At 45.3% G+C, this 24,278-nt stretch overlaps 2 long non-coding RNA genes across 2 annotated transcripts in view; one reads left to right on the forward strand and one right to left on the reverse strand.

Moving 5' to 3' along the window:
• The window catches only part of LOC130392700 (uncharacterized), a 27,517-nt gene extending 9,971 nt beyond the window's left edge, over positions 1-17,546 (reverse strand). Inside the window, exons 1-2 of the long non-coding RNA XR_008897055.1 lie at positions 17,372-17,546; positions 14,490-14,654 (exon numbers count right to left, since the gene is read on the reverse strand). This is a non-coding gene — a long non-coding RNA (uncharacterized LOC130392700). The remainder of the gene's footprint in view (positions 1-14,489; positions 14,655-17,371) is intronic.
• On the forward strand, positions 11,995-23,943 carry LOC130392699 (uncharacterized). The gene is made up of 3 exons (XR_008897054.1): positions 11,995-12,165; positions 18,198-18,310; positions 18,396-23,943. It is a non-coding gene; the product is annotated as an uncharacterized LOC130392699 (long non-coding RNA).
• Positions 23,944-24,278: the final 335 nt, after the last annotated feature.

The raw sequence follows: 24,278 nt of genomic DNA on the forward strand, positions 1-24,278 counted from the left end.
TCTCTCTCTCACACACACACACACACACACACACACACACACACACACACACACACACACACACACACACACACACACACACACACACACACACACACACACACACACACACACACACACAGCCCCCCCCCCCCCCCCCCCCCCCCATCCCCCCACACACACACAGAGCAGCTAATCAGTCATTTAATAGAGTTGTTTCTATAAATGGTGCGGTGGTCCAAGCCCCCTGCGGTGAGGCCTTAATGTGACAGGTTCTCATCCCTCCCGTCCTCTCCAACACAGAGAATATGACTTCCTGTGAGACACACAAGAGCGAGCGAGAGAGAGAGCGTGCGTGAGAGAGAGGACTCTTCTCTCTCTCTCTCTCTCTCTCTCTCTCTCTCTCTCTGCTAAGAGAAGGTGACACAGTCGCCATTTCGGAGCGTTGAAAGGGGAAATCCGAGGGATTGAGCTTGTGTGCTGAAGCGGAATGGGGCTGGAATGTGCGGCCCGGCCCTCTCTCTTTTGTCCTGGGCTGTTCTTAGTGAACCACCTCTTTAAACCAGCGCCCGCCGTAATCTGCATCCCACTAAACCAACAGCCCGACCATTGCAGCCATTTAAATTAACATTATTTATTTTGATTTTTCTCAAATGCTGCTTTTTCTCGATGCAAAGATATAGAGGAGCAGGTGGGCACTCCGAAAGACCTTAAACCAGATGAAATAAACAAAGAACCTTTAAGATTTATTGTCCAAATCACAGCCCTCCCCTGGGATTAGGTGGGAATTTTGGACTTGAGTGTTTTTTATGGAGATATCTGTTCCAGCTAGTTAGGGCTAACACGCCTCCGACACACACTGCAACTTCCTGTTCACGTAGAACATCCCCCCTCTGCAACTTCTTGTATTCATTAGGACAGCGCCCCCCCCCCCCCCCCCTCCGCCGCCTTCGACTTCCTGTATACTGTAGAACACCCCCCCCCCCCCGTCTACAAATGCCTGTATACTGCAGAACCTCCCCCCACCCCAACATAGGAAAAACTTTCCCAAACATTACGATCAGCGTGAGACTTTACTGAAAATGTCGGGGAAAATTCGACGTGTCAGCGGCGTGTGAAACGGCGCATCAAGACTCTGAGCTTGTTAAGTTGATGAAGAGCGATCCGATTATTCCCATCTTCCTCTGTACCGTATTATCCTCAAAGCGGTTGGCACTTAGGCGTACAGCCCTTATATATTTATTTCTCAAATAGTCTCCTCTCCCTGCGCTCCTATTCCCCTCTAATGACAAAAGCTTGGGGTTCGTTTACTGTCACTTTCTTGGCACATTATCGTCCTTGTATCTCTTCATAGGCAGCCGGCCTGTCTCGGTAACCCCTCGCTTGAGATGTACACTCTCTCACTGCAATGACACACACACACACACACAGTTTTTTTTTTCACACACACAAGAGCACACACCATTGCTCTGACATCCAGCATTTATCCGCATCATTTGTTGTCCGTTATGCGAAAGACATTTGAGCTCTTGGTTACTTACAGCAGAGCAAGGCAGAGTTGGCGATCCAGTAAAACAAAATAATGTAGAGCAAGGGCATGAGGTTGCATGCTCCTACATCACCAGTTGCAATCAGTAGGCCGTACCATTTTAGTAGTGTTGAGTAGTATATACGATTTAATTTTAATTGTAGATTGAGGATTGATAGGATAGAGAATTAAATGCATCCTTTTGTAATACTATTTATCTAAAATAAATGAATAAACACATTTTATGAAGGCATACCAGGATTCCCTTTAGAAAACTCATAAAAATTTAGTTTGCATCAAATAGATAGATAAATGAATAAATAAATAAACTAATAAATAATAATTAATAAATAATGAATAAATGCTTTGAACATTCATGTTTAGTTTAACCCAAACATAAATCAATTATGTAAATAAGGTAAACCCATGGGGGTTGGATTTGGGAGCAGGCACCAAACACACACTCTAACCTTACCCTAACCCTACACTCTATTATCCATGGGCACTACTGGTGAAGTGCTGTGAACTCTGGGCTGATTATTATTATCCGAGAGGCACATCTTTGTTTGCCCGGCTCGTTGATGACATCATATGAAGGAACTGGCCCTCGGTGGGCAGCTGCTTCTAGAATGTTCTTCTCTCCGAGAGTGTTCGGGAGATCAAAGACAGAACATAGCGTTACTTGTTTATATTATTTCATAGAATGGACAGAAGCTACTTTCCCAGAATATATCGGTTTAGAATCCACCCTATCAAAATGTATATATTCTTGTGTTCTGATACAAGTTGAGTACTTAATACACAAAGTTTAAATCAATCTTCCATTATTGCTTACTCCTCAGTTAATACAAAAAATAAATATAACAACTTTATTGATCAAAAAATGTTATAAAAAGGATCTACCTCAGCATTCCCAGGACTTGCCGCAGAGCAGAGAAACAAGAAATCAAACAAGTGTTTCACACCCAGTTTAAACCAGTATTCTTTACCCATCAAACAAGTGCTCCAAACACACCGTCTTTCTCACATAGTTGAGCGTTAGCCGAGGCGGTTGGGACAGCTGCAGCCAAACTCATCCTCAGACAGACGAGGTCATGACTGAGCATCATCCCCTGCCTGATCCAGCCCCTAAACACACACAAATGGTCTGTCGGCTCTCGGTGTGTGTGTGTGTGTGTGGTTGTGTGTGTGTGTGTGTGTGTGTGTGTGTGTGTGTGTGTGTGTGTGTGTGTGTGTGTGTGTGTGTGTGTGTGTGTGTGTGTGCGTGTGTGTGTGTGTGTGTGTGTGTTTGGGATGAGAGAGAGAGGGAGGAGGACGGGCTGGGGGAGATTTGTATGCAGACGGCAGTGCTTATAGCCCTCCTCCCACTTACACCCTAGCTCACCCCCTCCGTCTCCCTCCTCCCTCACCTGCCTGTTGCAGTGAATCATGAAGCATCAAGTGAAGCGTGTTGATGTGTCTGCACGTGCACAGGCTTTACTGCACCTGCCGTGTGCATAGTGTGTATGTGTGCGTGGAGAATGTGTGTTTATGCATGTGCGCGAGTATGTGCTACTCAACTTTTACTTTGTCTGTGTGTGTGTATGTGTGTGTCTATGCATGAGCATGCACTATGAGTGTGTGTGTATCTGTGTATGTATATTTGTGTGTGTGTGTATTTTATGCATGTGAATGTATGTATGTGAGTGAGTGTGTCTGTATGAGTGTGTGTGTGTGTAAGAGTGTGTGTGTGTGAGCATGACTGTGTGTGTGTGTGTGTGCATGACTGTGTGTGTATGCCTATGTGTCTGAGTGTGTGTGCGTGTGTGTGTCAGAGTGTGTGTGAGTGTTTGAGTGGTGTGCGTGCGGGCCCGGGCCCTGCCTGTGGCAGAGACATAGGGTCTGGCTGGCTCGGCGTGTACCAGGAGGTCTACACATGGCGGCAGGGCCCTGCGGTCCCCACAACGTGTGGATGCAGAGTCAATGAGGCGGGCTGCAGCCGGGCCAGCGTCAGGCCGGCCGGGTCAGACCCATTCCAACCACGCTGTCATGCAAATGAGCCCCGCCCACGCTTAAACAACCCCCTGAATTTATATGTCTCTGTACCCTGGCCGGCTTTTTCTAAGTTCTTTAGCCCCTTTTTCCACCCGCTCACACTTACTCTCTCCTTGTTTTTTTTTATGTCATTCACCCCCTCTCATTTGCCTTCTCTTCCAACCCTCTCCCACACACACATACTAACACACCCCCCCCCCCCCCTCTCTCTTTCTCTCTCGCCCCCTTTCTCTCTCATTCATTCCCCCTCGCTCTCTCTCTCATTCGCTCTCTGTGGCTCTCTACCTCTCCATGCGTCTCTCTCTTCTCTTGTATTCACAAAGTCATTGACGAGACATTCAAAGCTTTTTAAATTGGCCAGCCTCATTGTGTCGACGAGGGATCGGGGGAGTGGAGAGGGAGAGATGGGAGAGAGAGAGGGAGAGAGGAAGCCTAAATATACTAGAGTAGTTAGATCATGTTCTTTTCATGCTCCGATTAGAATCAAATCGATCCCCACCCATACGACCCCCCCCCACGCCCTCATGCCCAAACCCCCGCCCGGTATCAATGAGGCCTGGAGAGGAGCATGCAGACAAAGATTTCTCGGGAGGGGGGAGGTGAGACTGGGATAGAAAAAGTGATAGAGAAAGAGAGAGAAAGAGAGGGAGGGAGAGAGAGATAGAGAGAGAGAGAGAGAGAGAGAGAGAGAGAGAGAGAGAGAGAGAGAGAGAGAGAGAGAGAGAGAGAGAGAGAGAGAGAGAGAGAGAGAGAAACCAAACCTGAATGTTAAACACACACTTCAAAGTCTCGTCATTTAAAAAACAACAAAAAAGGCAGACTGGGAGGGACGTGAATGTGTTTTAAGTAGAGCCTGAAAGATGCCTTTTTCCCTGAGTCCTGAACGCTGAATGACAAGAGGAACTGCCTCTCTCTAGAGCTGTTAACGCGATACTGTAGACAAGAAGATCCTATCTCCATCTGAATCACTGAAACACACGTTAGCCCCAGAGTGTCCCTGCTTCTTAGAAAGACGTGGGCTGGTTACAGGGCTTAGAGGCTACTTAATGACCCCACCATGTCCTTATCCCCAAAGGAGAAAGTATTTGTCTTGGAGGACTTGTTTTTTTGGATTGCTCCTTAATTAATTAAGATTGACTGAGGAAGGAGGTTAGGTACACAGTGTGGAGCGCAAGAGCAAGGAAGAGAGCGAGTGAGGTTGAGACTGGGAGGGTGAGAGAGAGAGAGGGGGAGAGAGAGAGAGAGAGAGAGAAAGAGGGGGGAGAGAGACAGAGTGAGGTGGAGAGAGAGGAGAGAGAGAGAGAGAGAGAGAGAGAGAGAGAGAGAGAGAGAGAGAGAGAGAGAGAGAGAGAGCAATAAATAAAAGGGTATGAAATAAAAGGGTATGAAAGAGGGTTGTGACATCTCAGGGCAACAAGATGCAAGGTGCAGAGTAGGGGTTAAGGGGCAGGGTTTACCACATTACCCAGCATGCATGTGGTGAACGCAGCTGACCAGACTCGTGTGTGTGTGTGTGCGACAAGTTGAGGATGATGGTTGAGGGGGACCAGGGTCCAGTCCACTTCAGCTGTAGAGAGGCGAGGGGGGAGGAGGGGGAGGGTGTGGGTGTGAACTTAGTGACACCTTCTCTTTGCACCTGCAGCTGGCCGTGGTCGTCTATTCGTCGGTTCTTCGTGGTGACAAAGAACTATTAGTCTCATAGATAGCCTACTCCTTTCTTCTGGTGGGATGAGCGAGGAGGGGCTGCTGTCTCACTCTCTCTCTCTCTCTCCCTCCATCTCTCTATCTCTCTCTCTCTCTTTCTCTCTCTCTCTCTCTCTCTCTCTCTCTCTCTCTCTCTCTCTCTCCATCTCTCTATCTCTCTCCATCTCTCTCTCTCTCTCTCCCTCTCTCTCTCTCTCTCCATCTCTCTCTCTTCTCATGGGGTTCTTATCGCAATGTTTTATGGAAGATGGACTTAAATAATAAACATTTCAAGCTAGTGGGACTTGTAACTATGCATACTAATTATTGCTTGGTTTGTGTTGCAATATACTATTTTGTCATACATGCAACAGGGAAATGTGCTGTAATTCATTATTTGTAATTGTTTTAAAAAAAAAAAATGTTTTGAACCTATTCTACATTACATCAGCAACCTTGTAGACTTATGAGTCAAGCAAAAAATGACCCAGTTTGAAACATTGATAGACCCGTTTTCATTTTATTATAATATAACACGAATCCTTGAATCCCTCTCTCTCGTATCTTTTCCATCACACATTACATTGACACTTACAATAAGTGCATCCAACAATGAAGATATAAGCCAAAATGTGCATAATCATTCAAGCAAACAACATTCCTCAAATAATAACAGTACCACATATTGTCAATCTCTTTCTCTCGGTCTACCCTCTCTTCACCCCTCTCCCTCTTTCTCTCTCTCTGGGGGGTGAGGGTGGGATGAGGGGGGGGTCCTTGGGATGAGGAGGCTGAGTGAGGGGGAGTGGGATTGTTTGTGTTTTGGAATCAGCGAGATCCATGGGATAGACGAGAAAGTGATAGAGAGATAGAGAGAGAGAGACAAAAATGACCCTTCAAAGGTAGAGGGTTGGACCACCATGCAGCTGCTCTCTCTCTCTCTCTCTCTCTCTCTCTCTCTGTCTGTCTTTCTCTCGTTGTCTCTTTCATGCTCACTGTGTGTCTGTCTTTCTGTGTGTCTGTCTTTCTCTCTCCTTCACTCTCTCTCTCTCTCTCTCTCTGTCTCTCTCCCTTGTTTGTCCCATGGACATGAAGATGGATAGTGAATCTCTTAGTGCGGGAGGGAGGAGGGAGGGAGGGAGGGAGGGAGGGAGAGAGGGAGCAGGGGAGAGAGGGAGGGGGACAAAGGCGGTGCCACAAGGTGAGAATATGGACTCTTCATCACTCTCTCTGTGGGATCCTCATCCTCGCCTTGGAATATTTGTGTGTGTGTGTGTGCCTGTGTGTGTGTACACAATGAGTCTGTGTGTTTGTTTACTGGAGAGTCAGATGTGTATGTGTGTACTGGAGGGGTGTGTGTGTGTGCGCGTTTGTGTTTGCATGCAAGTATATCATGTGTGTATAATATACGTGCGTGCGTGTGTCTGTGTGTACGGTCGAGGAGGGTGCGTGGGCTGGCGGAGGCGGGAGGGCTGACGTCGGGATGGGTGAGGAGGGGGGGTGTTATTCTGAACGCCACAGTATGGCAACAGATGCTTTTGTTCAGCCAGGAGTCTGAAAGGGGCCTCTGGTGGTGGAGGAGCTGGGCTGTTGAGAGGGGGGGGGGGGGGGAGTGGAGCTCCACCGTGCCACAGCACCCAGTCATTCCCCCCCCCCCCCCCCCCCCAGCCCCAGCTGCAGCAGTTGAGCTAGAGGAAGCGCGGGGCCGGTGGAGTGATGGAATACGTAAGTGGGCTGCGGGGTCCGGCCTGTTTTGTGGTGGACTCCATTAAAGGGTCGTTTATCTGGGCTGTGATCCCATTGTCCGACGCCTTCTTTATCAGCCCCGGTGTGTCGGGGGGGTGTAATTGGCCGATTGGCCACGGTGGGCGCATGCTGGGGTGATTTATAAAGCTGTGAATGGGGGGGGGGATGACTCCTCTCTCTCTCCCTCGCTGTCTTGCTCCTGACTCCCCCCCCCCCCCCCACCCCACCCACCTCCTTCGCAGGGCGCACCACGGCTCACAGAATAAGCGGTGCATAAATGGCGAGGAAACGTGAAAAGGATGAAACGTCCCCAAAGGTCTTTGTGGCGAGTGTGAAATCAGGGCGCGGAATCAAAAGGGCCGAGGAATCCCTCTTTCTCTTCCCCGGGCGCTCTCTCTGTTGTCACGTCCCTGTTCCCCACCTTTAAACTCACTCTATCTCACTTTAGACCCACTTTAGACTCTTTCTGGCAACACTCTCTTTCTTCCTTCCCTTCCTTCCTTCCCTCTTTCTTCCTTTTTCCTTCCAAACTGTTCGGTTACCCCTTCCCCCTGTCACGTTGGCTCGGTAATAGATTGGGGCATTTTCTTCTCATGGTCGGCTGTTTCTTGAAGTGACAGTTGGAAATGCAACAGTCCTTTACTCCTTAGTCCACCCTATCCCCCTCTATCTCTTCTCCATATATCTCAGGTATGCATATAGTATATTGTGTATCATGATGTACTCCTATCAAGCTCTGTTAAGTTTTATCTATGAGTTTCTAGTCCGCAGTGATGAAAGTTGAACTGAGGACAGGTTTGTATGGGTGTGTGTGGGTAGGTCCAGCTCCAACCACTTTGAGAGGAGGTGTATGTGTGTGTGTGTGTGTGTGTGTGTGTGTGTGTGTGTGTGTGTGGGTGTGTGTGTGTGTGTGTGTGTGTGTCTAAGTCTGGATCTTGTGGCAGGTGGGCGTGAGCGGGTGGGCATTGTGTGGTCACATGGAGAGAGGTGGTTGGCTGTTAATGACCTCCTAATTAAAGCCGGCTCGGCCCTCAATAGGCCGATCGTGTCGGCGAGGCCATAGGTCCTCACAGCCTGCTGGTGGACGCAGATCTGCCCCTGGCTAATTACCCTGCTGCACTCTGAGATACGCTCCCTGAGGTACACACACACACACACACACACACACACACACACACACACACACACACACACACACACACACACACACACACACACACACACACACACACACACACACACACACACACACACACACACTGACACACCCAAACGCATGCACACTAATACACACACAACTATGGTATGACCTTGCTCACTGGCATGGGCTGGATTATGATGAGTCCTGTTGGGTAAAAATAATCATCCTTACCCGGCACTTAAATGATCAATTCCTTTAACGTAGATCATCATCCTTATCTATTTCTATCAATATCCTCTTCATCTTCCCCGCAATCATCACCATGACCAACCTCTTTACCCTCTTCAACTTCCTCTTCTACTTCTTCCCATCCCAACAGGCTGGTCAGCCGGCCCCGCACAGCCCTACTCTGGTGGTGGAAGAGGGGAGGGGGACGGGGGACGGAGAGGAGAGGGGGCGAGGGGACGAGGGAGCGAGAGAGTAGAGGAGAGGATTTAGTGTAGAAGATTGTGCTGTGGGAGAAAAAGGGAACAGTTTCTTCTGTGTTCACTTTGGGGTTTTGTTGCCTTCCGCGGGCTCCGTTTTGTGTGCATGTGTGTGTGCGTGTGATTCCCCCACCTTCCCTCCCTGTCAGCCAGTATAGATTATGTTGCTAAGGCGATCTTACCCCCACCTCCCCTGCACTGTTTGCCATTGATTTGGTGTTAATGCGTTTAGAACGCCCCTCAGTGTGTGCCGAGCACAGGGGCAAGAGGGCGGGGGTCTTGCCTAGTAGAGGAATTTCAATCGTATGGTCTCTGGGGTCTGGGGTGGGAGGGTGCAGGGGAGGGGAGAGGGGGGGGTGTCTTGTGTGAGTAAAGGCCCAAAGAGGAGCACTCAAGTGAGAGCTGAAGTGGTTTGCAGAGCCTAGGAACCTCTTGGGCCCTACCTCTCTCTCCCGTTCTGTGTCCATGCCTCTCTCTCACTCTCTCTCCCTCTCTGTCTGTCGGTCTCTCGCTCTCTCTCTCTATGGCTCTCTCTCTCTCTCTCTCTCTCTATCTCCCACTCTATATCCATCTCTCTCTCTCTCTCTCTCTCTCTCTCTCTCTCTCTCTCTCTCACTCTCTCTCTCTCTCTCTCTCACTCTCTCTCTCTATCTCTCTCTCTCTCTCTCTCTCTCTATCACCCACTCTATATCCTTGTCTCTCTTTCTCTCTCTCGCTGGTCGCTCTCGTGGTCACAAACCAGGGGTGCTGCCAATCGCTCTGTTACATTTTGTTACACCTAAAAACCTCATCAGTAAAACACACACAAACGCAGAAAGAACGGGGAATCGAGAGAACGAGAAAGAGAAAGGCAAAGGAAGAAAAGACAAAAAAAAGAATAAAATGGAAATAACATACATAAGTTACTTTCCAATAAATAAAGTAGAAATGTGCGTTTTGAAAGTGATTTCAAAGCAATCTTATTCTGTTTGCCAGTTGAGCCACTTATTGTTAATTAATGAGTATTTATGATTTAACGTCCTAATCTGAGCTGTTCGGGGGCAGGGGAGACTACCCTGGTTTAGGGTCAAGGGTCAAGAGGTGTGTTTCATGAAAGGTAGCTATCGTTACCAGCAACAATGAAAAGTGTTGATCCTTTGGCAAACACTGTGTGACGGTTTGCCAGGTCGGTTGGCTTGATTTTATATTTTGTAAGAGGTGTAGTTTGGTTTGGAGTATTCCGATATTAGAAAGTTCCGAATTTTTACGTAGTAGCTGGAATGATGCAAGCTATTCCTCTAATCACTTAATGTGTCCTCTTCTCAAATTCATCCTCTCAAATGTATAAATTCTTTCCATAAAATAAAATTTCCTTTTATTATAAATAAAAGGAAATGTATTGTTCTAAGACAGGAAATTGGGTTTATCTTTCTCTGTTGTATTGCAAGTTGCATGAAGAGCGCTATATACAGTTTGATTTATGGGTGGAGGAGATATATTATATATTATATGATGATATGATGAGTAGGTTATAAAACACTGACATAAAAATCTGTAGTCCTCAGTCACACTGACATAATCGTTCACTGCATCGTGCCAACGGCTTCAGCAGACGCGGGCTGACTCTGTTAAATATATATAATCCACTTAAGTGTGTTGACCCCCTGACCTTTGACCCTAGATTAATTCATCCCCAGTAGAGTGCTGGTAGGCAAACATTTAATAATGACTTCTAACCTGATGGGCGGGAGCTGGTCAGGGGGAGGTAGAGTACACACACACACAAACCCCCTGACCCTCCCACCAAATCACACACAGACACACACACAGCCTCACACATACAATCCCACTCGCACGCATACACACAGACACATACCAAAACACACACAAACACGCACACACCCTGACCCTATGACCCAATCACACACAACCACACACAGACACACGAACACATACAGACACAACCACAGAAATACACACTACTTACTTGGGGTGCGTAAAAGTGGAGGCAGGGCAGCGCATTGTAGCACACTGCGTCTAAGCCCTGCACACTACCTAATTGACCCTCAAGAATCATTCAAAAAACTCTGGCCCTTTTATTTTTTATGGTTAAATAAAGTAAAACTTAAAGTATGGCAGTGGAAAATGAGTTTCCATAAGAACCAATGAAACCATTTATTTCCCCGTTGGCATGTTAAAAACTGAGCAAAACTATTTTTTACCCTCACATACTTATTTGAAGAGAGTAAAAGGATGTGTAAGGATCCTGTGCACGATCCTGTTGAAAACTAATTTGCTCTACTGACAAACTTGATCGATACGTTCTGCCTTCAACGCTGAATCCCCTTTGCACGTGTCTCCTCTTTATAATTTTTCTTCTCTTCCCTCACTTCTATTTATCATATTCACTTTTTGGCCTTTATTTGGGTGTTTGAAGTTTAGTGACCCATGTTATTAATTGGATACGACACAAAAGTCAAACACCACATATATATAAAATATACAAAGATAAATCAGCAGGAAACAGCAATCTCCTATCTAGTTCCCTATCTATGGAATAGTCTGCCACCTGTAATTAGGGAAGCTGACTCGGCTCTCTTCAGTCTTTTGTTTGGCACCTAGGGGTGCCACAGCTGCTCTTGCTGAGATAGCTGCTGCTGATTAGCAATCCTAATCTAATCTAGGCACTAGATAGCAGTTGTTGTCTACATGTTTTCTCTGCACCTTACCCCATCAAATTCATAATTCTGACTGTTTTAGCGTGTTGCAGAACTGCGACCGGATGCCTGGCAGGTTGCGATGACTGTGACTGGATGCCTGGCATGTTGCTGTGCCTGGACTCCCGCAATGGTTAAGCGGCCAGCAACCTATCACCATAGGCCCTATTTAGTTATATATTTTTTATTAACAATGATTCCAAATGTTTGCTTGTATTTATGTCAATTATGGCACCAATGGCACTCCTTACCATCCCTGGAAGGAGGGACCCCCCTCTCAGAATTCCTACTCAAGATTTCTTCCTAGCTAATTAAGGGAGTTTTTTCTTGCCCTCTGGGGGGCTGGGTGTTGGGGGCTGTCATACATATATGGCCTGGTAAACCCTTTGAGACTACAACTTTGATTAAGGGCTATACAAGTACAACTGAATTAAATTTAGTTATTGATATATTATTGCATTATCTGTTCACATTTCAGTTTGTTAAATGTTTGCTAATCAACAAGTTTGAAATAAAACAAAAATATTAATGCATAATATTTGTGAGCTTTTTACCAATTTTACAAATGCACCACTGCGATCTGAACAGATACTTTTGTTTTAAGGTGCTGATTCCACCCCGTATGTTGGTGTGCCTCCGAGAGCCTGCAGAGGTCAAAAGTGTGTTTGCAGAGACGTGAGTGGGAGTCACTCTCACTTATGTGACGGACACCTCTCTCACAGAGGCATTTATTTTGGGACCAAGAGCGCGTGCTCCGAGCAGAGCAGAAGAGGAGGCAGATAAGGCGTACTGTTGACCAAGCGGACGACTCCGTGGTTCATGATGGAGGGGTATGTTTGTTTGAGAGCGCTCTGGGACTGGATCATCTCCATGGTAAGCTGATGAAGTGATAAACACAACATTTGCCTCAGCTCTCGGAATTGTAGTTCACACAATTAGGCCTCGGTGAAGGCTAGGTTGAGCTTATCTTTAAAACTGACCTTCAGAAACCGATGCTAATAACATTTCCTCCTAATGAGAATTATATTAACACCACTCTATTTGTACTACTAATGCTGCTACTAGGCTTACTAATAAGAATGTGTGCTGTAATTGTTTTCATTATTATAATCGTATTGTTGTAAAATGCTTTTAACCAAAGCGTTATTAAATACATGTTTACATGTGTGTGTGTGTGTGTGTGTGTGTGTGTGTGTGTGTGTGTGTGTGTGTGTGTGTGTGTGTGTGTGTGTGTGTGTGTGTGTGTTTGTGTGTGTGCGTTTGTGCTGCAGGCGTAAAGGAGAGATTAACATGAACACACAGATGGATAAATGTTTACGGACATTTGGCAAACACCCAAATATGTGTGGAAAGAGAAATAAATAAAAAGAGGGAGAAGACACGAATGCACACATCAGCTCCCTTACAATGTCATGAACACAACACACACAAACACACACACACACACACACACACACACACACACACACACACACACACACACACACACGCACACACACAAAAACAAATAATCAAACACACACTGACACAAAGGCAAATGAACCTAAAGCACAAAATAGCAAAAAGTGCAGCATTCAGTGTGCTTGCCTGTGTCCGTGTGCATGTTTTCAAATGCAGACGTTTGTGCGCATGGGTAAGCTAGCATGTGTGTGTGAGAGAGAGCAGCATCAGTCAGGTCTTCATGCGTTTGATCCATTGGACCGCGAGGCTGGCCGCTGATGCAGAATAAAACGGCAAAACTGAGCTAATGTGTGTCTTTGTCCCCCGTGCTTGGGGGGGCAGCCTTTCTACTCCCCAAGTACAAATCGCGCGGCTTTGGCCGCATTCTCCGCAGACAGAGGGAGGCAATGGCCGGGAGAAAGATCCCAATCAGACATTGATCTGAACCACCCTAATCCCCTATTGGTGCTAACGTGACCTCAACAAACCGGCTTAGTGCGGCTCAGCGTTCGACTGGACCTGCTCTCCTCTGTCCCCCTCTATGCCCCCCTGCCGTGTGGCCCACCCCTTCGGTTTGCCACCCACAGACAAAAAGAGAACAGAATTAAGACACATACATTCATAACACTTTTCATTATAGCCGGGGAAGGAGGCGGGGGGGGCGAAGGGGGCCTCACACAGAGTTCCAGCGCCAGATACCGGCCGATCCGCTGGCAGGCCAAGTCTAGGAGCTCAGCTGGTTGCTGCCGCTTATTAGGGGAGGAATTGAGCTCTTCGGTTTACTTGGTAGCAATTTAGCAATTGTTCGGGAGAAAATGTGTGTTGCATGCTAGCTCTTGAACAGCTTGTGAGCAAGAGAACGCATTTTTAGCCACTAACCACGACACTGAGACTGGCAGTGACTTCACCGTGCTAGTGTTCAGAGTTATAAACATTTGTATATTGGTTAGTTCAGAATAAAGCCTAGTATACTCAATAAACCTAACAAGATAGCTAATGATAAAATAATGAAAACTTTGGCTGCACTTCTAAGGCAATAGCTTTGAAGGCTGATAACGAGCTAGCTAGTTAATAGGCCAGAGAGTCCCTCTGTAGCGTGCCAGCTCTTCAAATCATCTTATTATTCTAGAGCAGTAAAGTTCAGTTCTGTTCAGTTGACAAACATATATTTTCCTTTTAATATAGTATTTAAATATCCAAACTAACTATTATAACTATTAGCAATGTTGTATGAAATCTGCTCCTATGAGTGAACAAACTGCTTATTTTTGAGGATAATTCTATCTGACAGTAAAAGTTGGAGACAATAGTCCTGAAACAACACTGATACACGGAAAACCTCAATGGGAAAACCCCATAAATGACAATTCACTGTTCCTCTGTCCCACACGCTAGTCACAATTTAGGTCTCCTGGTTTCTGCTTCTGATTAGTGAGAACAGGGAGATCCGTTTCCCATTATTCTCATTCTTTCTGTTCTGTCTTTGAGTCTGGGAAAAGCCCTGGGATCCAGAGTGGAAGGGTTTATGGCCCTTTGCTATGTCGCTTAAGGACAGAGGCTGAACGTTAGACGACAACTCCAACTTTAACAAGAGGAGCCCGAGCGAGAGCGCATAAAGATGGCTCCACTCTTATCTGTCGGGGTCATGTGACTGCCTGGGCTGTCTAGGGACTACTTCTATTTTAAAGGCTGGGCTGGGAAGGCGCTATGTGCAGGGGGGAGGGACTAAGGAGAAATAAAGATAGAGAAGCACTCACCACAATGAAAGCGGTTATTTATGGTGGCACCATTCGAGTGACTGTACTGCTCCGCTGCCACCTCATCCTGGGATCTTCTGCTTTGGCATCTGGTGAAGAGAGACCTCTGGTCTGCTGGGTTCCTGGCTCCGGTCCAGAGACCAGACAGAGGCGTCTATTATAGACCTTGGGGTTAGAAATGTTGTTACTATATTGAGCTTGGTATTGTATAAACGCCGCACCCGAATGCAGACACAACACACAGTACTTAATACACATACATGGCACAGACAACACACAGTACAGAATATGCATACATATCTTAGACAGCACAAAATACACACAGACAAACATAGCACACACAACCATGATTATACACACAAAAGTGCTGAAGGCAGACAATACGAAACAGTGTAGACCACACACACCATGCAGAAAAATGCATGGGAATATCCATGTAGATGGAAACACACATATAGACACCTTCCCTCACACACTCACTGAAGCACATCATAGAACATTGCATTCATCTCTGCAGATGCACGTGTGTGTGTGTGTGTGTTTGTTGTTGCTGTTTGATGTTGGCTATGTCCTCCAACAGGAGACATATCACAAGACCGACACACCCCAAACCCCTTCCTGACGTCAACATCAAACACACGCTCCCACTTGGAATACCCTCACAGCGACCTAATACACCACCGTCTCATCAGCCTCTTGTCATCTCTTCCCTGGTTTGAGTAAAATAGATAAAAGCTGGAGGATGAAGGCAAAATGTTAACATGACTGGATGGCATGTGTACAGGCAGGGCTCTTCTGGTCACCACCACAATACACAGGTACTTGAATCTGTGGTGATGTGTTAAGTGCCGACTATGGTTCCACGTTGACGCAATGCAAGGGGGTTTACGGACCCAATACGTCCTTGCGGACCCTCCTTGCGTCCACCGCAAGGGCCTGACGTGCGCCTCCCAAAAATTGTAACCTTGCGTCGAGGCGACGTAGCAGCAAGGGCTGTGATTGGTCCACTCACTAAAACCCGATGCAGGACGAAAACAGGTTCAAGACTGTGTCAAAGCGTCTGCGTGGTCCTTGCGTTGCGTCTACGTGGAACCATAATCAGCCCTTTAGTAGTTACATCCTCCATCTTGTAGTTTTCATATACAATAGGCAAACAAATAAATGTATAAAATAAATAATAAATGCATGAATACAGTAGTTTACTGGCCATTGGGCTTACAGGGACAAATATAAAAAATATTTAAATATATTTAGATATATATATATTTTTTGTTATATATATATATAGAAATATACGCAAAATTATAGAACACTTATAGATAAAAAAAAGTTAACATTTCTTGAAATCAGGCAGCTTTCATTTCTTTAGCAATTGTTTTAATTTCCTTGGCATGTTTTGTTCCGCCATTGAAATCCTGCTGCCTGCCTGTGAACACGCCTCTTTGTCGTGTTCTGTCTCCTGATTGGATAAAGTGGGAAAGGGATACCTGAATTTATTTTTTGTTTACTGCACCGCCGAGGGACTGGAAGAGCAATGATACTGGCCAAACACTCTATATCAGCGATGGCTATTGGTATATAGAGCTATTTTACACTTTTGTTAAACAAATAAATATCGCTTACAGCACGTTTAAATACTTAATGATGATTCCTACACAATGCTAGAAATGGAATGTCTTTCTTTCTTTCTCTTTCTTTCTTTCTTTCTTTCTTTCTTTCTTTCTTTCTTTCTTTCTTTCTTTCTTTCTTTCTTTCTTTCTTTCTTTCTTTCTTTCTTTCTTTCTTTCTTTCTTTCTTTCTTTCTTTCTTTCTTTCTTTCTTTCTTTCTTTCTTTCTTTCTTTCTTTCTTTCTTTCTTTCTTTCTTTCGTTCTTTCTTTCGTTCTTTCGTTCTTTCTTTCGTTCTTTCTTTCTTCTTCAGAAGAGGGCTTGATGGAGACATAGGCACTTGAATGTGGCGAGACACACAGAGATCTCAAGTCCTCAATAATACTTTAGCGTCCTTTTAAACACTCAGACATTTTTTGTTGTTTGTCTCTCTTAAGGTTTCCTATGAGTAGACGACAACAATTCAGCCCTTGTCCATCTTTATTCTACAGTCAAACAAATGTCCCCAGGCAGCTTAGATAATATAATTCCCCTTAAAGTTTTCCATTCTCCTCTAACCCCTTTAAATTGACATGTGAGTGTAAACAGAGAGGTTAATGAAGTTGAACACATAATGGTTTCCTATTGACTGAACGTTAAAATGAGACACTACATGGCGGGCCACGTACCATCTGCCTGACCCATGTAACCCTGGAGCCAAACGGGAGCTGCATCTTCCTACCATTACAGCGCCTGCCTCTTTAATAGGTCCATGCTTTGAGCGAGGGAGCGAGATTGTCTGTAGAACAGGAGAACACTGCCCCCTATCACCGCTTTAAGGAGAAGCACCTCATCTTTTATACTGGCATATTTATAATGTCAACTAATTCAGTGCAATGCGTTACTTTAGTTCAGCCTGGAAAAAAAACTCGATATTTAAGCAGTTGCCGTGAAACTCGACATTACCTGACACTGACAGTATGTCTGTGCTTGTTCAAATAGTAGGCTACAAGGGCAGACAAACATGCATTTGTATGACGTTGTGAAGAGCGGTTACTTTATTTGAACAGAGCCAGACTTGAAGTGTTTGCCAGTTAAAAGTACAAAGGATAGTATATTACGGAGAAAAAAACCTGGAGTCATGTGTCTTATGCAGTACGGTGTACTGCAGGCCCGAGGTAACTAGGCCATCTGGTCGATTCGACACATATTGTGTAGACTAATGTGGTCAGTTCATTAAGGTCTTCCAATGGAAATTAAATGACAAAATCGATCCTGACAAATCGTTTCGACATACCTGGGGGGGCTTGAGACACTAAAACAGGCAGCTGCTTTTTTTTTTTTCTCCACGCTCTTTCTGTCGTGCTAATCGCCGTCAGCCAAGTTGTACTTTCGCACAGGAAACTGTTTTATCAGGGGGTTCGGTGAGCAAAAATAAAGCTTTTGAGTCAAGGAAAACACGCGGTATTACCTCCAGGATATCAGTGCGGATGTTGTTCTAAAGGATCTGACGTGGTACTATTTAAAGAACCGCTGAGCTTGAAGAGAAACAACCCCAGACAGAGACAACAAAGCAGACATAACAGATAATGTCATTTTTCTACCGTGGACCTCATTTATTTGTACGTTTATAAATGGTTAGATTTTCAAATAGTACAAAAAGTGTGGCTCCTTAGTTATAGCCTACTGTGAAATTAGAAAAAGAAGAAGAATGAAACAAAATATATAGGCCTACCGGCGTAAATCATGCGAAGATATTTACAACTTTGAGTAAAGTTACATGTGATTAATGTTAAATTGTATGTGGGATTTGTATATTATGTACATATATTTGAATAACTAGAATATGCTATCCATTTATAATACAATTATGTCATCTGATTTCTCATGCAACGCTCAAGTCATATAGAAAATACATAATCAAACAAACCCACATAAATAGACATGTACAAACACCCACAAACAGGCAAACACATGCAGTCAGTACCACCTCCCCAACCATTTCAGCTACACACACGCATAGGCCGGTTTTCTTGACATAAAAGCATCCTGACCATTTTCTTCACCTTGGTGCGTCTGTCACTCAATAAAAGTACCTGTGGTTCCCCTCTCCGAAATGACAGCTCATTACCCTCAGTGCCACTGGTGGCAGTCTGGTTACCATGGCGACGGGATGAAAAGGCCACCCCGGGACCTGGCCTGACATGGTGAAGACGTTCCCGGCCAGACCACACATGTCAGTTTGATTCCCTTCTTCTATCATTGATGTGTCTTGTATGAGCTGCCTGTGTCTTTTTTTAACCCTCGCTTTCCCTTCACAGAGGAGAGGAAGACATGGACGTTTACAAAGTAAAAGTCCCCCTCCCGCTTCCCTAAGTTTATTGACTCACTGATGCAAATTAGAGGTACAACCATCAGTGGGCTGGACACAAATCATGGCAAGGTATTTCCTTTGACTGGACCTGGGATAAATCCCTGCTCTCAGAGGGACCTTCTGCTGTGTGTGTGTGTGTGTGTGTGTGTGTGTGTGTGTGTGTGTGTGTGTGTGTGTGTGTGTGTGTGTGTGTGTGTGTGTGTGTGTGTGTGTGTGTGTGTGTGTGTGTGCGTGTGCGTGTGTGTGTGTGTGTGTGTGTGATTGACTCTTGCTCTCCGGGTGTGATGCCCCTCCTCCCACAAGTTTTTTTTAAACTATTTGATTAAGTGATTATATTTGAGATCGGAGGTGCTGATTGATGACTGAGGTTAGCTCTGTTCTGATTGGTTAACACAGTTGGGGGGGGGGGGGGACACACATCTTCCTCCAGGTAGATGTAATGCGCTCTGAGGTACTGGGTTTTAATCACTAATTAACCTAATTACAACCTAATTAATTCATGATCATGATAACAAAAATATAAAAGCATTATAATTTGTACATTTTATATTTATTTCCATCACAATCCTCAAGTGAACACAGCCTCAATAATAAATGTAATATGCAAGTGTATTATAGATTTAATATAACTGAAAAGCACTTTCATCATTCATTCATTCGTTCATTCAGATCATGTTTGATTAAGTCCCTCTACTCCTCTGATATTTGTAGGATATCAGAGAAGATATAGATGGATGTATTGTCTTTTATTGTGTGTGTTTTACTTTTCAACCAAATCTACTAAAGTGAGTCCCTCTGGTACCCCGGGTGAAAGGTCAGGGGTCAAAGGTGACAGGGACTGTTCTGTTAGTACAACCCAGTAAACACACGTCTACGCCGACAGTTACACTACACTGTTAATCACTGACCATCCAGACTGATGTGACACCCGACTCTCTCGATCTAAAGCCTCTGTAGACACAACTAGTCTCTCTGGATCTAGATTGACTTGGTGGCAACTCTCTCTGGATCTAGATTGACCTGGGACACAACTCTCTCTGGATCTAGATTGACTTGGTGCAGAACTCTCTCTGGATCTAGATTGACCTGGGACACAACTCTCTCTGGATCTAGATTGACCTTGGACACAACCCTCTCTGGATCTAGATTGACCTGGGACACAACTCTCTCTGGATCTAGATTGACTTTGGACACAACTCCTGACCAACTAGAGGCACAACTCTGGAAATCCTGAATATAATAAATAAACAAATAAACACCTGTCCTATAACAACAGCATAGACATTTTGATGTGCATGTCGACATTGCGCATTCTGGTCTATTTGTATCAATATGCACACACATACACATACACACACACCCTTATGCCTCTCAACATCCTTCCCCACATTGCCCCTATGTTGTCGACACGCCTCAAGAACGTGCTGGAGGCTCACTCTAACGCTTTACGTGTGTGGTGTTTGTGCATATTTGTTTGTTTTGTGTTTTTGTATTTACATGAATATATGTGTGTGTGTGTGTGTGTGTGTGTGTGTGTGTGTGTGTGTGTGTGTGTGTGTGTGTGTGTGTGTGTGTGTGTGTGTGTGTGTGTGTGTGTGTGTGTGTGTGCCTGCGTGTGTGAGAGTATGCATTTACCTGTGTGTGTGTGTGTTTGTGTGTGTTTATACGTGCGTGTGTGTGTGTTTGTGTGTGTGTGAATGCGTGTATGTGTTAGTGTGTATGCCTGTGTGTGTGAGGTTGTGTGTTTTATATACATGTACGTCATGCTCTTCGATCTCTGGGCCGCTGTGTTTCCCGCAACAGGGTCCATGTTATGCTGTTGTTTCAATACGGGCACCACTTTATGGGGTCCTTACACCCCTTGCCCACTGCATCCGTCCGTTGACGGATCTCATTGACTTTGCATGGGGCGATCCCGAAATGCATTGTGGGTCCGTCCGTTCCGTTGGCTCCGTCCCTTGCGTTCAGAAGTTGAGAAGATTTTAACTTTTCAGGCTGCGACGGACCCGTCAGCCAATCAGATCGTGGCTCCGTCTGCAAATACCACTCCCCCATCCGTCAGACACGCCTTCCGTCGTCCGTTGACGGATGGATGCAGTGGGCAAGCTGCGTATATCTGCTAAAGTCATCAGGACCCCCACGCACACTGGTACTGGTCTGGTTGACAGGAAATATCAACCACCTGCACCCACCCCCCGGTGGCACACACATATATGGGCACACGCACACACACGCACACACACACACACATAAGCACACACACTCACACATACGCACTCACGCATACACACATGCACGCCAAATATATACACACAAAAATGTCTGTATGCACATATCAATGCACACAGCCACTCACATACAGACATACACTTGTACATACACACATGCACACACTCGCACAAACGGCGCATGCACACACACAACGCATACACACACACAGCCTATCTTCCTAACATCCCAGGCCTGTAGTTTTTCTGTGAATCCTGCCGGTGAGCCTTCAAGCAGAGTAGGGATCTCCTTTTCTCGATCCAGGTGTGGAGTACAGGGGGTCGTCTCCGTGACGACGAAAGATGGATGACATGCTGGTCTGAGCCGCTGAATGAACGCTCGGCAAATCCATTGGAAGGTTCTGAAGTAAAACACTTTCACAGAGGTGTCTGCTGACCCCTGACCCCAGCCCCCCACTAAACCCCAAGCATTGCCTTAAACTCAATCCACAAACCATCACCCTCACCCAGACCTAGCCCACCCAACCTCACCCTGAACTCTGGTCAGCTGACAGATGTGAAAGTTACATTTAAACAATGGGCACTCGATGTCAGATCTGTTTCTCTCTCTCTCTCTCTCTCTCTCTCTCTCTCTCTCTCTCTCTCTCTCTCTTTCTCTCTCTCTCCGCCTCTCTCTTTCATTCTGTGCCTCTGATTCTCTCTCTGTCTTCTATGGTGAGGCATCTCCAACTAAATAGCAGGGTAATTTCCAAAGAAATCGAATCAAACTGAACTTAATTAATGGAGCGGTATGGTGCAAAAGACAAATACAAAGTGCTCAACAAGGACAATAAATTTGTTTAGAATAACAATGTAAGTCAAAATGAGAGAGACACATAGTTGTTGCACGAAGACACTATGTGGATAGTGTAATGAATAGAAAACACAGAGAAGCTGGAACCTCTTCCAAAATGTTTGTAGACTGAATCATTACTTTACTCGGGCGACGTTTATAAGGGGGAAAAATGTTAAGAATTCCACTTGAGAGTCCAGTTGACTTGTGTGTAAGGAATGACACACACACTGTGATTCAGGACGCACAAAAGAAAACACATGTTGTGATAGCTGAACATGACATTTAGACTTGCCCACACACAGACACGCGCACACACACACACACACACACACACACACACACACACACACACACACACACACACACACACACACACACACACACACACACACACACACACACACACACACACACACACACACACACACACACAATCAGTCACTCGCTCACTCACTCTGCCATGTTTGTGTCTGTGTGTGTGTGTGTGTGTGTGTGTATTTGTGTGTGTGTTCTCTGATCCCCTGTATCTCAGTCAGACGTGTCATAACAGCGGCTCGGTTACCCCGACCCTTAACACACACCAGATGTGGCAGAGAGACAGAGAGAGAGAGAGAGAGAGAGAGAGAGAGAGAGAGAGAGAGAGAGAGAGAGAGAGAGAGAGAGAGAGAGAGAGAGAGAGAGAGAGAGAGAGAGAGAGAGAGAAGGCATGAAGAGTAGAGAACAAAATAAAGTAATGGAGGCGAGAGGGAGAAAGAGAAAGCAAGCTAGAGAGCGAGAGAGATGATGGAGGAGAGAGAGCAAGATAAATGTAAAGTGAGTGGCTAGTTGGGTGTAGAGAAAAAGAGAGTAAGTGGGGGGCCGAGAGGTACAGGGGGAGGGGGAGATATAGAGGGAAAGAGAGTTAGAGCGAGAGGGTGTCTGTGTGAGAGAGAGAGAGAGAGAGAGAGAGAGAGAGAGAGAGAGAGAGAGAGAGAGCGAGAGAGAGAGAGAGAGAGAGAGAGAGAGAGAGAGAGAGAGAGAGAGAGAGAGAGAGAGAGAGAGAGAGAGAGAGAGAGAGAGAGAGAAGTTGTTGTTGGCCCCCGCAAAGAACTTGATGAAGTGCTTAGGTCACATCGTCCTCCCTCCTTCATCCAAAATTCCTTCCTCTCAATCTCCACGTCCCCTGTCTCTGAATCTTAGTCCTCTTAGACCTGGTTATATGCTCTTAGTTGGACCTTGCTCCCTGTCACCACCTCGTTCACATATAAATAACGATCTTCTCTCATGGAACCCCATGTTTTCTTGGTGAAATTCCTATAATTCTCTCTCTCTCTCTCTCTCTCTCTCTCTCTCTCTCTCTCTCTCTCTCTCTCTCTCTCTCTCTCTCTCTCTCTCTCTCTCTCTCTCTCTCTCTCTCTCTCTCTCTGTCTCTCTCGGATACTGTTGGATTGAGAGTGCTTTATCAATTAGTGTTTTTGCCCATGTTTACCGGTCATTTGTTTATTTATTTTCTATCAAGTAGCTTTAAGATGGTTATGCCAGGTGATCCCACCAAGGCCCGACTCACTGCCAGGCATGGCTGCAAGGGCGTGCCGGACGCCTCGGTAACGGTGGACCATGTTTTGCTCGAAGTACGCAGAGTAGTTGGTAGGAAAATCAATCAATCATCCTCCTGTATGAACAAAGCCATCGTAAAAGGCCCTATGCCTATAAATTGATTGAGGAAGGACTCATAATTAAAGACTCACACGTCCAAGTTTTGCTCCTATCTTCAACTTCCAAGAGGATTATTCTTTCGAATGTACCCCCTTGTTCTGACAATGACATTGTGGAGAGGATCCTGTCCAGATATTCAAAACAAACTGCGCCGTTCTACTTGGCTCTAAAGTGCCGGATTTGGTTCATGTGGAAAGCTTCAGAGGGCAAACTTTCATGATTCTGAATGCACAGTATCATGACTTGGACGTGGCTGTGCGATTGATGCGGGAGGCGAAGGAATATGTCATACACTTTTCCTCCAAAAAAATGTACGTGTGGGGAACACAGACATTTTAAGCTATCATGTCCGGACATGGAGTGGGAAGAACGGCCTTTGGTTACAAAAATGCAGATTTTGAAATAGATGTGAATGAGTACTAGGAAGTTACCATGGAGATTAGCTGCAATCTGTAGAGGGGGAAAGGGTAGATGTTCTGGAGCAGCTTGTTCAGAAAGGTGAGCAGAAACTATATTCCATTGATAGACTGAGCAAATGCCGGGATGACCCAAAGGTTCAGTATAAAATAAACATTGATTATTTTTGTAAGCATTGACTGTAATTTGTTTTTGATGTCCTCTAAAAAATGTTTTCAGATTGTTTCCTTCTGTTTTATTTTCTTTGTTTTTGTTTGTTTGGTTTGATATAAAAAAAGGGAAAGAATATTATTGTTTGTGATTGACTATGACATGTCTGAGTGATAGAATAAAAGTATTTTAAAAGTCAAAAGTCTCTCTCTCTCTCTCTCTCTTTTCTCTTTCTCTCGCTGCAACATAGCTCGGCAAACTGATGTCTCTGTCTGTGGCACTCACTGAGATGTACTGTAGTTCTGGCTGTGAGTTCATGGGGGATGTAGTCTATACTTGCTGACAAAGGAATTCCAGATAACAGATTTAGAAGAGTTCTAAAGCCGGTTAGGTTTAGTAATTGGATGTTGAGATATATGTAAAAGGACATGAAACCCACAGGACAGCGTGGTCTCTGTAACTGTGCTCATAACTGAAATGTGTGATAGCACAGCGGAGACACTCA

The sequence above is a fragment of the Gadus chalcogrammus genome, chromosome 12 (genome assembly GCF_026213295.1).
Source record: "Gadus chalcogrammus isolate NIFS_2021 chromosome 12, NIFS_Gcha_1.0, whole genome shotgun sequence".
Classification (NCBI taxonomy): domain Eukaryota; kingdom Metazoa; phylum Chordata; class Actinopteri; order Gadiformes; family Gadidae; genus Gadus; species Gadus chalcogrammus.